The sequence below is a fragment of the Theropithecus gelada genome, chromosome 19 (assembly GCF_003255815.1).
Source record: "Theropithecus gelada isolate Dixy chromosome 19, Tgel_1.0, whole genome shotgun sequence".
Taxonomy (NCBI): domain Eukaryota; kingdom Metazoa; phylum Chordata; class Mammalia; order Primates; family Cercopithecidae; genus Theropithecus; species Theropithecus gelada.
In genome coordinates, this window is record NC_037687.1 from 11,060,261 (window position 1) to 11,066,545 (window position 6,285).

Here is a 6,285-nt window from a genome sequence, read left to right on the forward strand (position 1 = left end):
TTCCTTCCTTCCTTCCTTCCTTCCTTCCTTCCTTCCTTCCTTCCTTCTTTCTTCTTTCTTTCTTTTCCTTCCTTCCTTCCTTCCTTCCGTCCTTCCTTCCTTCCTTCCTTCCTTCCTTCTCTCTCTTTCTTTCTTTTTTTTTTTTTTTTTTTTTTTGAGACGGAGTCTGGCTCTGTCGCCCGGGCTGGAGTGCAGTGGCCGGATCTCAGCTCACTGCAAGCTCCGCCCCCCGGGTTTACGCCATTCTCCTGCCTCAGCCTCCCGAGTAGCTGGGACTACAGGCGCCCGCCGCCTCGCCCGGCTAGTTTTTTGTATTTTTTAGTAGAGACGGGGTTTCACCGTGTTCGCCAGGATGGTCTCGATCTCCTGACCTCGTGATCCGCCCGTCTCGGCCTCCCAAAGTGCTGGGATTACAGGCTTGAGCCACCGCGCCCGGCCCTCTCTCTTTCTTTCTTTCTTTTTTTTTTTTTTTTTGACAGAGTCTCGCTCTGTAGCCCAGGCTGGAGTGCAGTGGCACGATCTTGGCGAGCCATAACCTCCGTCTCTTGGGTTCAAGCGATTCTCCTGCCTCAGCCTCCCTAGTAGCTGGGATTACAGGAGCATGCCACCACTCCCAGCTAATTTTTGTATTTTTAGTAGAGGCGGGTTTTTACAACATTGGCCAGGCTGGTCTCAAACTCCTAACCTCAAGTGATCCACCTGCCTCAGCCTCCCAAGTAGCTGGGACTACAGACGCACACCACCATGACCAGCTAATTTATTTTTATTTTTGTAGAGATGGGGTCTTGCTATGTTGCCCAGGCTGGTCTCGAATTCCTAGGCTCAAGCAATCCTTTTGCCTCAACCTCCCAAGTATTTGGGACCCTAGGCATGCCACCACATTTGACTAATTTTATTATTTTTAATTTTTTTGTAGAGGCCAGAGTCTCGCTATGTTGCCCAGGCTGGTTTCAAACTCCTGGCCTCAAGCAATCCTCCTGCCTCAGCCTCCTACAGTGCTGGGATTACAGGTGTGAGCCACTGCACCCAGCTGGCTATGTGGTTTCTTGTGCGTCACTCTATCCCTAGTGTGCTGTACACAGCCTGGCACACAGTAGGTGCTCAGTAAGTGCTTTCTCAGTGAATGATTGGGATAAGCAGAAAGTATTCCGAGGGAGGCATGGGCAATTTTTTTTTGTTTTTGTTTTTTTGAGGTTTTTTTTTGAGACAGAGTTTTGCTCTCGTTGCCCAGGGTGGAATGCAATGGCACGATCTCGGCTCACTGCAACCTCCGCCTCGTGGGTTCAAGCGATTCCCCTGCGTTCAAGTGATTCTCCTGCCTCAGCCTCCTGAGTAGCTGGGATTACAGGCATGCGCCACCACACTTGGCTACTTTTGTATTTTAGTAGAGACAGGGTTTCTCCCTGTTGATCAGGCTGGTCTCGAACTCCTGATCTCAGGTGATCCGCCCACCTCGGCCTCCCAAAGTGCTGAGATTATAGGCGTGAGCCACCACGCCCGGCTGGGCAACTGTTAATCGCTGAATCTTCCAGTTTCCACATGCCTCCTCCTCTCTCCTCCCCTTCTCTCCCTCACTCTTCCAGATGGTGCATGAAATTTCTAGATTGTGCATGAATGCCCTGCCCAGCCCAGGCTGCACATTCAGAGTTCATTTGAATTCTGAATTCAAATCCACCGAGAGGTGGAGGTCATACTGAGCTAAGATGACACAACTACACTCCAGCCTGGGCGACAGAGCAAGACTCGGTCTCAAAAACAAACAAGCAAAAACCACAAAAAACCTGTACATGAGCTGGGCCAGGCTGAGTGTGGTGGCTCACACCTGTGATGCCAGTGCCTCCAGAGGGTGAGGCGGGAGGACTGGCTTGAGGTCAGGAGTTTGAGATCAGCCTGGACAACTTAGTGAGACCGTGTCTATAAAAAAATAAATAATTAGCCAGGTGGGCCGGGCGCGGTGGCTCAAGCCTGTAATTCCAGCACTTTGGGAGGCCGAGACGGGCGGATCATGAGGTCAGGAGATCGAGACCATCCTGGTTAACACGGTGAAACCCCGTCTCTACTAAAAAATACAAAAAAAACCTAGCCGGGCGAGGTGGCAGGCGCCTGTAGTCCCAGCTACTCGGGAGGCTGAGGCAGGAGAATGGCGTAAACCCGGCAGGCGGAGCTTGCAGTGAGCTGAGATCCGGCCATTGCACTCCAGCCTGGGTGACAGAGCGAGACTCCGCCTCAAAAAAAAAAAAAAAAAAAAAATTAGCCAGGTGTAGTGGCACGTATCTTTGGTCCCTGCTACTTGGGAGGCTGACGAGGGAGGATCGCTTGAGCCCAGGAGTTTGAGGCTGCAGTGAGCTATGGTTGTGCCACTGCACTCCAGCCTGGGTGACAGAGTAAAAGGCAATAGCAACAAAAACAGTGAATGAAATACAGCAAACATGGTTTTAAGTTATCAGCTAAGTTCACAAAAAAGTAACAGAAATCTCCAAGGGACACAGAGGAGGGGAAGTTACTGCTGAGGCTCCAGTTACCTTAAGGGATTTTCTGGGGAACTCCATGCTGAGAAATCAAATGAAAAGTAGTCCCTGAGATGCCTGAAAGAAGTCAGAACGAATCTTCCCCGAAAAAACAGACCCTTAGTCAGGGCCCTCAGGATTCTTGCCTGTTTGATCACAATCAAAATTATAAAACATACAAGAACATAAGCCACCATGAGTGAGAGTCAGCAGAAAAAACAAAGAAACAAACAAACAGTAAAAATAAGTCCCCCAAAGGCATCAGGCATTGGAACTATTGGCGATACATTATTTTCAATATTTTCAATGTTTCTTCTTCTTCTCTATCTTTTTTTCTTAGACAGAGTCTCACTCTGTCGCCCAGGCTGGAGTGGCAGTGGCATGATCTTGGCTCATTGCAACCTCTACCTCCTGGGTTCAAGTGATTCTCATGCCTCAGCCTCCCAAGTAGCTGGGAATACAGGCACATGCCACCACACCTGACAGGGGTTTCGCCATGTTGGCCAGGCTGGTCTTGAACTCCTGACCTCAAATGACCTGCCTGCCTTGGCCTCCCAAAGTGAGACCAGCCTGGGCAACATAGCAAGATCCTGTCTCTATTTTATAAAAAAAGAAAGAAAATGTCATCTAGCCAGGTGTGGTGGTATATGCCTGGGGTCCCAGCTGCATAGGAGTCTGGGATGGGAGGATCACTTGAAGCCAGGAGTTTAAGACCAGCATGGGCAACATAGCAAGACCCCATTTCTTTTCTTTTTTTTTTTTTCCTTTTTTGAGACAGAGTCTTGCTCTGTCACTCAAGCTGGAGTGCAGTGGCATGATCTAGGCTCACTGCAACCTCTGCTTCTCAGGTTCAAGTGATTCTCCTGCCTCAGCCTCCTGCGTAGCTGGGACTCAAGGCACCCGCCACCACACCTGGCTGATTTTTGTATTTTTGGTAGAGATGGGGTTTCACCATGTTGGCCAGGCCCGTCTTGAACTTCTGACCTAAGTTGATCCGCCCACCTCAGCCTCCTAAAGTGCTGGGATTACAAGTGTGAGCCACTGTGCCCAGCCATGAGACCTCATTTCTACAAAACATTTAAAAGTTAGCCAGGTGTGGTAGCATGCACCTGTGGTCCCAGCTAGTCAGGAGGCTGGGGTGAGAGGATTGCTTGACCCTAGGAGATAAAGGCTGCAGTGAGCCGTGTTCACACTGCTGCACTGCAGCCTGGGCAACAGAACAAGACCTTGTCTCCAAAAAAAAAAAAAAAATTTAAAAATCAGCCTGTAGTCCCACCTATTCAGGAGGCTGAGGTGGGAGGATTGCCTAATCCCAGGAGCTCCATGTTGCAGTGAGCTGTGATCAGGCCACTGTACTCCCGCCTGGGTGATAGAACAAGACGCCAACCCCCCAAAATAAAAATAAATTGAAAAAATAAAGAGCAAATTAAAACAAGGTCATTAGGATGGACCCTAATCCAAATAACCACTATCCTTATAAAATGAGGAGGTATGGGCTGGGCATAGTGGCTCATGCCTGTAATCCTAGCACTTTGGGAAGCTGAGGCAGGGGATCATTTGAAGTCAGGAGTTCAAGACCAGCCTGGCCAACGTAGTGAAGCCCTGTCTCTACTAAAAATACAAAAATTAACTGGGTGTGATGGTGCATGCCTATAATCCCAGCTATTCAGGAGGCTGAGGCATGAGAACTGCTTGAACCTGGGAGGTGGAGGTTGCAGTGAGCTGAGATTGTGCCACTGCAGTCCAGCCTGGGGGACAAAGGAAGACTCTGTCTCAAAAAAAAAAAAAAAGAAAAAGAAAAAAAAGATGAGGAGATATGGACACAGAGACAAACATGAAAGAAAGACTATGTGAAGACACAGAAACAAGGCAACTGGCTCTGAGCCAAGGACAGAGACCTCAGAAAGAACCAACCCTGCTGACACCTTATTCTTGGACATCCACCCTCCAGAACTGTGAGAAGCCCTATTGTATAAGCTGCCCTCCTGTGGTGCTTGGTCAAGACAGCCTTAGCAAACTCATACACGTCCCCTCTTCCCAACTGATGCTTCCTGGCATCACCACCTCTCAGACAAAGTACTTGTACTAAATCCTTGTCTCAGTGGTGGCTTCCAGGGAACCCAAACTAAGACAAGGCCACCCCAGGGTGCACACGGTGGCATGGAGAAAGAAGAGAGTCTCCAGGGAGCATTGTCATGCAGAGAAAGGAGAGGAGAGGTCTCGAAGGAAGTAGAGCCAGACCTCAGTTTCAGAAGCCACTGTATTTGCTCCCGGAACCCATGAGACAAAACTTCTGCTGTGGTGGTGGTGGGGAATCCCACAATAGGAAACTTCTCTGTGGTTTTGAGCCACAAAAGAAAGTTGTAGCCCATTGTTTCATGGCCACAAAGGAAATGGTTTCTAGTTGGGTGATGGTTCGCTTTGGTTGCTAGGAGGATCTGACCTCAACCTTCCTGCTGCACCCTGGGCAATGGGCTCCTTCCAGCATCTTCTCTCTCCTGTTTTTCAAGTTTACTCTTTTTCTGTTTGTTTGTTTGTTTGAGATGGAGTCTGGCTCTGTCACCCAGGCTGGGGTGGTGTGGCGCAATCCCGACTCACTGCAACCTCCGCCTCCTGGGTTCAAGTGATTCTTATGCCTCAGCCTCCCGAGTAGCGGGGATTACAGGCATGTGCCACCATGCTCGGTGGATAATTTTTGTATTTTTAGTAGACACGGGGTTTCACATCTTGGCCAGGCTGGTCTCAAACTCCTGACCTCAGGTGATCCATCTACCGTGGCCTCCCAAAGTGCTGGGATTACAAGCGTGAGCCACTGCCCCTGGCCCAAGTTTACTCTTTCTAAAAGTAATTTATTTATTTATTTATTTTTTGCAGTGGTATGATCATAGCTCATTGTAGCCTTGAAATCCTGGGTTCAAGTGATCCTCCTGCCTCAGCCTCCTGAGTAGCTGGGACTACAGGTGTCTATCACCTGACCCAGGAATTAAAATTTTTTCTGTAGAGATAGGGTCTTGCTATGTTGCCCACACTGGTCTTGAACCCCTGGCCTCAAACAATCCTATTGCCTCCAATACATCTGGCCCAGGTTTACTCTTTTTTTTTTGAGACGGAGTGTTGCTCTTGTTGCTCAGGCTGGAGTGCAGTGGCACAATCTCAGCTCACGGCAACCTCCGCCTCCTGGGTTCAAGTGATTCTCGTGCCTCACCTCAGCCTCCCGAGTAGCTGGGATTACAGGTGTGTGCCACCACCCCCAGCTAATTTTTTTGTATTTTTAATAGAGATGAGGTTTCACCATGTTGGCCAGGCTGGTCTTGAACACTTGACCTCAGGTGATCTGCCCTCCTTGGCCTCCCAAAGTGCTGGGATTACAGGCATGAGCCATCACGCCTGACCAACATTCATTCCTTTTAAAGGCTAGATAATATTCCATTGTATGGATAGACCACATTTTGTTTATCTGTTCATCAGTGGATGGCCACCATGAACTATTGTTAGCAGCAGTGCTCTTATGAACATTTGACTTACACATTTTTGCATGGACATATGATTTCATTTCTCTTGGGTACATATACACCTAGGAGTGGAATTGCTGGGTCATATGGTAATTCCACTTTTTTTTTTTTTTTTTGAGACAGAGTCTCGCTCTGTCGTCCAGGCTGGAGTGTAGTGGCGCGATCTCCACTCACTGCAAGCTCCGCCTCCCGGGTTCACGCCATTCTCCTGCCTCAGCCTCCCGTGTAGCTGGGACTACAGGTGCCCGCCACCACGCCCAGCTAAT